The 10411-nt window shown below is 48.3% G+C and overlaps 1 long non-coding RNA gene across 1 annotated transcript; it reads left to right on the plus strand.

The window, feature by feature from the left end:
* Window positions 1-356: 356 nt before the first annotated feature.
* LOC103881403 lies at window positions 357-5210 on the plus strand. The gene is made up of 3 exons (XR_004181206.1): window positions 357-783; window positions 4403-4454; window positions 4700-5210. It is a non-coding gene; the product is annotated as an uncharacterized LOC103881403 (long non-coding RNA).
* The last annotated feature ends 5201 nt before the right edge of the window (window positions 5211-10411 follow it).

Genomic DNA, 10411 nt, shown 5'->3' on the forward strand with positions numbered 1-10411 from the left:
TACAGGCTTTTTAAAAAGTGCTAATATTGTGTAGACCTAGTAACTAAAATTGAGATTTGCCTTCCCTCAGTTGTTTTGAGCCTCATTCTACAAAATTAGCTGAGTGTGGTGGTGCATGCCTGTAATCCCAGCTACTCGGGAGGCTGAGGCAGGAGAATGGCTGGAATCTGGGAGGCAGAGGTTGTGGTGAACCAAGATCGCACCATTGCACTCAAGCTTGGGCAACAAGAGTGAAACTCCATCCCAAAAACAAAACAAAACAAAAAAATTACCTGAGCAGAGTGGTGCAAAGCTGTAGTCCCAGCTACTTGGGAGGCTGAGGCATGAGAATCGCTTGAACCTCAGAGATGGAGGTTGTGGTGAGCCAGGATTGCACCACTGCACTCCAGTCTGAGCAACAGAGTGAGACTCTGGGTCAAAAAATAAACAAACATATAAAATAAATCACATGGGACGAAAGGTTTTGTGGGTAGAAGAGCATATAACGGGGAAATCTGTTATTATTTATATATTACAATCATCAACAGAAGAACGTCTTCTTAACAGCATATCGCCTCACATTTTGGTTCTTATATTTTTGTGAAAAACCAAGAAATGAAAACAAAGTGCCCTTATGGTGCTGTTCTGAACTAGAAGATTTGAATTTCAGGGCCGCTAGGAGAGTTTCCTCTGCCCCCTTTTTAAAAAATGTCTTCAGGCCTAACAAATGGTAACATCTATTGTTGTGAATTGTTTTTCCTTCCACAGAGTGACCTTGGAGATACATCATGATATCACGCAAAGGTGAGCTTTTTAGAAACCTGTCTTGTTATTCTAGCTAATTACTTTGCAAGATATCAAGCTCGGTGTTAGGACACAGCTCTAGACATCATAAGCTGTATTGTGCCTGCTAAAATATTGAAGCAAATTATTTGTGTTCTTTATTCCTTAAGACTCTTAATTCTTAAATGATTGAGCATCTCAAAGAGTGTGTTTATGTTGATTATATTGATATTCACTGTGGTAGAAACAGAAAACTGAGATTTTTTTTCAAAATCTTTTTAGTTTAGATTTCACAGCCTTACCACTGTTGATATTATGAGCTAGATAACGCTTTGTTGTGAGGACTGTCCTGTGCATTGCAGAGAGTTTAGCAGCTTTCATGGCCTCTACCAACTAGATGTCAGTAGTAACCCTGACCCAGGTTGTAATACCAGAAAATATTCCTTGAGAACAATATTTTTAACAGAAATTTTCCACTGAAAAATAACTTTTCTACAATAAAAAGTTGAGTAAAAAGTGTGTCATGTATTTATATTATTTAAAATCTCTCATGTTGAGCTTAATAGGAGACAACTGGATTCTCTAGATCTTTCTTTCTAACTTGCTTTTAAAAAGCAATAAGAGGCTGGGTGCAGTGGCTCACTCCTGTAATCCAGCACTTTAGGAGGCTGATGCGGGCAGATCACAAGGTCAGGAGATCGAGGCCATCCTGGGTAACATGGAGAAACGCCGTCTCTACTAAAAATACAAAAACGTAGCCAGGTGTGGTGGCACGCACTGTAGTCCCAGCTATTCTGGAGGCTGAGGCAGGAGAACAACTTGAACCTGGGAGGTGGAGATTGCAGTGAGCTGAGATCACATCACTGCACTCCAGCCTGGGTGACAGCAAGACTCCGTCTCAAAAAAAAAAAAAAAAAAAAGGCAATAAGATGGCCGGGTGCAGTGGTTCACACCTGTAATCTCAGCACTTTGGGAGGCCAAGGTGGGTGGATCACTTGAGGTCAGGAGTTTGAGAGCAGCCCCACTAACATGGTGAAACCCGCCTCTACTGAAAGTACAAAAAATGACTGGGCATGGTGGTGCTTGCCTGTAGTCCCAGCTACTGGGATGCTGAGACCGGAGAATCACTTGAACCTGGGAGGCGGAGGTTGCAGTGAGCCGAGATCTCCCCATTGCACTCCAGGCTGAGTGACAGAGGGACTCCGTCTCAAAAAAAGAAAAAAAAGAATCAGTAAGATGACCTAACCTCATGCAAATATGTAGTTGGTAAAAGGTGTATTTTTAAAGTTTTAACTTTAAAAATATTAACTGCCTAGTTATGGGTATTCTTTAATAGTAAATCAAAACTTCACAAGTGCTAGTTTCTTAAATTAGTTACAGTGGCATTTTCCATGTTAATAAATTTATTCCATCAGTACTCCTTGATCTTTCTTGCACAGTAAATGGATCTTTCCTCCCATACTTGCATTTCTAATGTTATGCATTAGTTACTTGGAATATATTGGTTTATGTTTTATTATGTCAAAAATCACTTTTAATTTAACCACCAATCTTACTTTAAAACACCTTTAAGTATTGAAAAGCTGTCAAGCCTAGTAGCAGGAAGAAGTTTTTCAAAGTCCTCAGGAAAGCTTACATTTTATCGTTGGGAACAAATACTTATTTTCCTTGAAGGGACAACCTCTCCATTTATTTTTGAGAATGATAGTTGTACTTCTTTTTTTAGACTGAGTCTCACTCTGTCACTTGGCTGGAGTGCTTTGGCATGATCTCAGCTCCAGCAATCCTCTCACCTCAGACTCCTGTGTAGCTGGGACCACAGATGTGTGGCACCACGCCAGGCTAATTTTCTTGTATTTTTGGTAGAGACAGGGTTTTTTTTATGTTGCCTAGGCTGGTCTTGAACTGCTGAAGGAGCTCAAGCCATCTGCCAGCTTTGGCCTCCCAAAGTGCTGGGATTTTACAGGCATGAGCCACTGCACTGGCCCAGTTTTACTTTTAAATAAAAACGAAGTTCTGTGAAAAAATTGGTTGTTCAGTTCACAATTAAATCCCGAATTCCTTTTTTTTTAAACAACAGCACCACCAACAACAACAACCGTATTGCAGTCAGCAGAAGCGCTTCTTATTAACTTTTCACTTATTCAGAATATTAAGGAGACATGTCAAGATTTAGTAACATTAATTTTTACTGCTTCATCAAAGACATTCTTAAGTAATTCAGGCTATCTTTTTTAACTGCAGGGGACAGTAAAGAATAGAGTGACTAATGTAATTTGTACCACTGCCTTGATTTATGCTGAGAAACCAGCAGTTTTACCCATTTTTACTTTTATACAATCATGACAAGTGTCAACGAAAAAGCAGGCAATGACTTTGTATTACTTTTACAAATTTTTAAATTTTTTAATCAGCTTTCTCAGTTTTAATTCATATGATTCAGAACAGTGTTGACCAGGCACAGTGGCTCAGGCCTGTAATCCCAGCACTTTGGAAGTCCGAGGCGAGCAGATCACCTGAGGTCAGGAGTTCAATACCAGCCTGGCCAACGTGGTGAAACCACATCTCTACTAAAACTATAAAAATTAGCCAGGCGTGGTGGCGGGCACCTGTAATCCCTGCTACTTGGGAGGCTGAGGTAGGAGAATCACTTGAACCCGGGAGGCAGATGTTGCCGTGAGCCGAGATCGCGCCATTGCACTCTGGCCTGGGCAACAAGAGTGAAACTAGGTCTCAAAAAAAAAAACAAAAAAAAACCGTTGGCCTCTCCTGGAAAGGGTCTTGGGGATCCTGAGAGGTCCACAGAGCACGTTTGGAGAACCACTGGTTTATCACACAGGCACAATGCATTAGTTTTTACAAAGTTTAAAGTTCATCAAAGACTGGGGCAGATGAGTTTTTAATTCAAACAACAGAAAATACATAAATACATCATGAGACTATACTACAGAGAACTAAAGAGAAAGGAAGCTAGAAAATCTGAATCACGTTTACATTTATTAAAGTTCATCACTACTGCTTTGTAAAACATTCTTGTGTTTCAGTGTGTGGTTAGAAGAGTGAAAATATAGCCGGGCGCGGTGGCTCACGCCTGTAATCCCAGCACTTTGGGAGGCCGAGGCGGGCGGATCACAAGGTCAGGAGATCGAGACCACGGTGAAACCCCGTCTCTACTAAAAATACAAAAAATTAGCCGGGCGCGGTTGTGGGCGCCTGTAGTCCCAGCTACTCGGGAGGCCGAGGCAGGAGAATGGCGTGAACCCGGGAGGCGGAGCTTGCAGTGAGCCGAAATCGCGCCACTGCACTCCAGCCTGGGCGACAGAGCGAGACTCCGTCTCAAAAAAAAAAAAAAAAAAAAGAAGAGTGAAAATATATTTGGTTTATTGCCATCGCCTGTTAGGGAGAGTCAATACTTACGGGCACTTCTGACTGGTTATCATATAAAAGACTTCACAGTACAGGACATGAAGTGCTGAGAAAGAAGAAGTCAGGAAACCCTCTGCAAGTCAGGATCCGGGAGAAGATTTCGTAAAAACTGCTTTGGTAAACACCAAAGCACACAGGAGGCATTATTTTACTAAACAGATATTATACTAAGATATTAACAGTTTTTGAAGTAATGCACACCCTTATTTTACAGAGATGCAGATGGATCTTTGAGCGTATGTGATGAAGAGTTATACTCATTTACAGTAAGTGGCACTTTTATTGAGATTGTATTTTCATCATACACTTGTATCTGTTTCATGCTGAAGTCAAAGGCATCTTTTTTTAAATCTTCCCCATTTCATGTTACATTTAGTCATCTTAAGTGTTGTAAAAAGAATGTGCTGGAATAAGAACTGATCTGCAGCTGTGTTTAGTTAGTGAGCTAGTATGAGTAAATATACTACCCAAATAACAGAAAATGTATCTTTTTTTTTTTTTTTTTTTTGAGGTGGAGTCTCTCTCTGTAGCCCAGGCTGGAGTGCAGTCATGTGATCTCGGCTCCCTGCAGGCTCTGCCTCCCAGGTCCCTGTTCAAGCAGAAACCTGAACCAAGTGAACAAGTTCAACATCATCAGTAAGAAGAACTATCAGTGCCATAACTCTGATGGAATGCACGGGGAAGGATTCCACATCATTTTTGTGCTGTAATGGCCAAAAATGCATAACTTCAGTCCAATCGTGGAAATACATCAGACAAACCCAAATCTAGGAACATTTGACAAATACTGATCAGTACTAGTTCAAAGTGTCACGGTTACAAAAGATAAGGAAAGACTGAGGAACTGTCACTGCAGTCCTACAAAATGTCAAGAGACTAAGAAATAACTAAATGCCCCGTGATCCTGGGTGGAATTTGGGAACAGAAAAAGGACATTAGTGGAAAAAGTGGTGAAACTCCAGTAAGGACTTTAGTTTAGCTAATATGTTCATTTTAAATTAAATAATTTAAATATATTTAAACATTATTTAAATGTATTTAATTAATTAAAATTGGTTATTTTATGAAATAATTTTAATATAATTAAATATGAGAATGTGGATTTCCTTGTTCTGATCACCGTACTGTGGTTATCTAAGAGGTGAACGTTCAGGGAGGCTGGGGGAGGAATAAATGGAAATTATACTATTGAGTTGGAAGAGAAACCTACCCCATCAGTCACGAAACCCTCACATTCACGGCAGTGTGTCGGAGGTTCCAATATGAATGGGATTTCATTGTCAGCATGAGGTCCCTGTGGAGGGAGTGGGGCTCCCTGGGAATCTAGTGGAGAGCATTCGGGGCTCCCTTCCTCAGGAGCCTGCCCTTCCTGCACAGAAGCATCAGCCTCACCTCTGTAGCGCTGCCCCTCTGCCTCTCAGAACCCACTCGGCTTCAGGCAGTTTCTACTGCCAGCCTCCTTTCACAGATACAGCCTCCAGGGACTCAGCCCTGCCTTCCCAAGTGTTCCCGCCTCTCTTGGGAAGGGATGCTCTCAGATTCTGCACCCCTGGACTTCCCCGGGCAGCACCTGCTCCTTCATTCTTCACTTTCGCAGCTCTCCGTTCTCACTCTGAGGGTCCTCTCCTCCTGGGAGTGTGTGTTGCTGGCAACAATGAAGATCCCCCCTGGCCACCCCCCATGCCCTGTTCTTTTCCACTTCCCTGGCTTCCTGTGTTGGTTCTGCTGGTGTCACCTGCTTTTGGGTTTATGTGGCTTCCCAGCTTCCTAATTTCTCTGAAGTTGAGTTTGATGTGTGTGTTGATGATGGGCTTTTTCTTCTTCCTCCTCCTCCTCTTCCTCCTCCTCAGTCTTGTTGTTGCTCCATATAGTTTCCAGAAGGAGAAAAGGGACACTGTAAAATTAAGCTGCTGCAGGCCTAGCACAGTGGCTCACACCTGTAATCCCAGCCCTTTGGGAGGCCGAGGCGGGCGGATCACCTGAGGTCAGGAGTTCGAGACCAGCCTGGCCAACATGGTGAAACCCGTTCTCTACCAAAAATACAAAAATTAGGAAGGCGTTGTGGCATGTGCCTGTAATCCCAGCTACTCGGGAGGCTGAGGCAGGAGGATCTCTTGAACCCGGGAGGCAGAAGTTGGCAGTGAGCTGAGATCACGCTACTGCACTTCAGCCTGGGCAACAAGAGCATCTCAAAATAATAGTAGTAATAATAATAATAATAATAATAATAAAGCTGCTGCCATGTTTCTATCAGACCCAGACATCCCGCAGAGTGAGCTGGAATTCTCTGTTTCTCTGTTTCGCCTCCATACCCACTGGCTCCTCTCTGCCCGCTCCCTCTTGGGCTGCATTACCACGCTGCCTCGCTCTCTGGCCCTAGTGGAATTCAGACAATGGGGGATGTCACAGGAGGTGGGAGAGAGAAAGGAGAGGTGGTTATTCACTCAGATTCTTCCTTGCTGGTTTGGCAATGGCCACATCTTTCCACTGAAAACTGCAGCTCCTGATGATCCTCCTCTACACCCACAGCTGTCTTTGGGGTCTGCGGACACTTTTCCTGTCCCTCTAGACCCAGGGAGAGAACAGCTCCCCCTCTTGCTGCTCCAGGGCATTCCTCATCTCTCACCGGTTCCCTTAACTCTGTCCACACTTCTGTGAACAGCCCGTTTCCTCAAGTACCCATTCGAATACGTCCTCTGGCTTCCCCCAGGAGCCTGACTGATACCACAGGTGGGTGGATGCTGGCGCACTGCCGGGCCCCTCTTCCTCTGGTGACTGGCCAGCCAAGTCTCCGGGAGTCTCGTTAGCGGGGGCAGGCGGTGGGCACAGCACAAACTGTGAGCTCAAATCCACAGAACAAAAGTGGGAGAAGACACTGGCAGGATGGACTGCCACAAAACTCTCGGCATTCGTGACGTCTGTCCTTTAAATCACACAAGGCATCATCAGGCTTCAGACATGAGACAGCCTAAGTATTTAAGTATTTCAAATAAATCGTTTTTCAGAATTGGTAATTGCTTAGATGGCAAATTGCTATTTGAAACACTGGCTCTCCTTGACTCAGTGATTCAGCCAGCTAGTCCCTTGCCAAGCTAGTTTGTTGGGCAAATCCCACCTTGAGAATGTATCTGCTCCTGTCAAAGCCAGATTCTCCCTGCCTGAGGCTGGACTTGACCTTCTGACTCAGGATATGCTGACTGGGGTCCCTGAGTCCAAGGGCAGCCCCCTTTCATGATGGGGTGGGGGGGGGCAGGCCCCACCTAATTCACCCTTGACCTCATCCAGGCAGGTGAAGTTCCCTGCAGGAGTCACCTGAGCCCAGCCCCTCAGACCAGGATCCATCATGGTTAGGAGGATTTGGGGTTATCTTAGGTTCTTTGGCTAGAAAGGGGTCCCACTCTTAGGGATCTGCCCCAGAAGTGGGGCACAGAGGGCCTGCTGGGGCCCATGGGCTGGACTGAGCGGACGGGGATCTGGTTACAGCAGCAGCAGCTGGAAGGCCAATGGGAGGGCACCAGGGCCTGGGGCCCATGTCTGGTCCTGGGCCTCCCCAGGCCTCTTGTCTTCTCCCCCGCGGGCATTCGGGATCTGTGTCTGGACCCAGCCTTGCCCAGGAGGTCTAGGGCCATAGGGTGTTGTCATTAGAATCGCAGTGCTCACACCAAGGCAGTGCACTGAATTAGCAGGGCAGGGTCTCATGGGCAGGGACCATGTGGAGGGGTGGGGGGAAGGGCAGTTGTCCCCAGAGGCTGTGGTGGGCCTGGCTCTGGGTTGGGCAGTGGGCCAGGGTCCTGCTGTGTGGCTGAGCTCTGACCACAGGCTGTCTGGGGCTGGTGAGCTCCTGAGAGAGGGGACTGGTGCAGAGTACCCTAGGGTGGGAGCTCATAAGGAGGGGTCTGTGGGGTGTGGAAACCATTCTAGAGCAGGCAGATGACACGTGTCAGGGGAACAGGCATAGAAAGAACCCCTGTGGGGGTGGGGGACACACAGCCTCAGAAGGAACAGGGAAGGGGCTTTGACAGGTCCAGGGAGCATCCCTGAGGTTTCCTAGCACAATTCCCACAAGCCGTGTCCCAGGGGTCCCCCTGCCCCCAACCCTCTGCAGTGCCAGCCCAATGCCCTGAGCAAAACATCCTGGACTCTGGCTGTTACAAAGGAGGACACGGTCATCTGGACCCGCCCGAGCTCCAGGCCGCCCACTTTCACAGCCCCGTCTGGGTCCAGAAGTTCGTACGTATATCAATGAAAAATGTGCAGGAATCATATGATTGTTCCCTTTCATAAAGAGGGCCCCTCTAAATTGTTTAAGCCCCGATTCACCCCTGCCCAAAGGAGACAGCAATGGCATGTGTGGGGCCGTGGCCTTGAGACCCAGAGGTCCTGCTGCCCACGATGCCCACTGCCCACCCTAGGGGGACTGGCCGTAGCCCTGGAGCCCCCAAACACCATGCAGGCATGCAAGAGGGTCTCAGCTCCCGAGTCCCAGGCTGGGAGGGCCCACAGTCCAGTAAACTAATCAAGCTCCGCCACACCCAGGAGAGCAGCTCCGGGAGCCTGCACTGGGGAGAGAGCCTCAGACCCCTGCCCCGGGCCTGCTCCCCAGAAGTAGGAGCACGGGAACACCTCTCCTTGGCTCCTGGCCAGCGGAAGTGACATCCCCCAGCCCTCTGGCTCCAGGCAGCCTCATGTCCCAGTCACTCCTTGGCCCACCCCACCGGCTGGTCAGAGCTCACTGCCAAAGGGCACCTCAGTGACGAGTGGAGGGAAGAAATATTTACCAGGAGCTGGCATGCTTTGTCTCAGGGATGATTAGTGACACAGCCAGGAAGGCACGCTATCCCCATTTTACAGATGAGGAAACGGAGGCTCAGGTTGGGCTGGTGACTAAGGGAAGCAGCGTGTGGCAGGTGGCTTGAGGCATCTCTGTCCATCATGAGTGACTAGGGAGCAGCCCTGCCACTCCTCATGCGATGTGCCAGGAGCCAGGAAAGCTGCTTTCTAGGGGATTCTAGCTAGGGCCAAAAGCATCTCCCTGAGTGGTGGTGGAGTCCTCTGTCTACTCCTCCAGGACTGCCAGGGGATAGGAGGGCACCGCTGACGTCACAGAGCCTCTTGGGTGAGTGAGCATCAGCTGAGCGGTCCCAGGTGACTACGCTTCTGCTCAGTGCTGTGCCCCCTCTGCCTTGGGCAAGGCACCACCCTGAACGCCCCACCTATCCCATGGAGGCTGCAAACTGCTCTGCAGAGCCAGGGTCTCCAGGAATGGGGAGGGCAGTCACCCTCACTCCACTGGTGTTTGTGACCCAAAGCACTGCCCAGGTCTCCAGGCCCATAGAACCCCCAAACCCCTTACTGGACCACATGGGGGACCTTGAGCAGCAGGCTTGGAATCCTAGGCCTTGTCTCCAGGTACATATCCGTGCCCAGGCTTGGGAAGCTTTGGTCTCAGGGAGGCTGGGACTCCGGCCCTCTGCCTCAAGGAAGAGGCATGTCCAGATCTCTCCTGTCCAGCCTCAGCCCTGCTCCCTGCCCCCCTATCCTTCATGGGGTCCCTAGGACAGGGCTACAGAAGTCTCATGCTGTCAGGTGATGCTGCCACCCCAGTGCCTGCTGTCGCCCTTTCTGACTCACCTGTCCAGCCTGGGCTGGAGCAAGGGCTTGTTGCCCCAGAGCGTAGAGAGGCACCAGAGGCAGCTATAAAAGCATGTTGGGCCAGTCCTCAGCATCCTAGTTGGCCACTGTCTGCTGCCACGCGATGCTGGGAGGCCTGGGGAAGCTGGCCGCCAAGGGCCTGGCCCACTGCACATAGAAGGCCACCGAGGGAGTCAGTGAGGACCCGGAGCTCCTTTCTACCTGGGCTGGGGGGATCTGGGGCAGACTGGGTCTGTTGGAGGCGGATCTTAGTGGGCAGGTGAGGACCTGGGGGGAGGCCTTGGCCCCTCAGGAACCCTGGTCTCCAGCCCCACCAGGACAGCACAGAGTTAAGGGGTGCAGAGCTGGGGAGGTCTCCTGGGGGCAGGGCATGAGTCCGGGTGCTGGGTGAACACTGGCAGCTTGGACCCTTCCCTCTGGAAATCTGCGGAACCTTTCTTGTCAAAACAACCTATTCTGAATAACCTATGCAGGAAAAGGAAGATGGATTTTTATTTTTACCATAACTTTAAAGCTTCAAAGATTTCTTAACAAGTCACCAAGTCTGATCTGTTCAAAGTCAAAAAGGACA

This window comes from Papio anubis, unplaced genomic scaffold (assembly GCF_008728515.1).
Source record: "Papio anubis isolate 15944 unplaced genomic scaffold, Panubis1.0 scaffold1238, whole genome shotgun sequence".
NCBI classification, from domain to species: domain Eukaryota; kingdom Metazoa; phylum Chordata; class Mammalia; order Primates; family Cercopithecidae; genus Papio; species Papio anubis.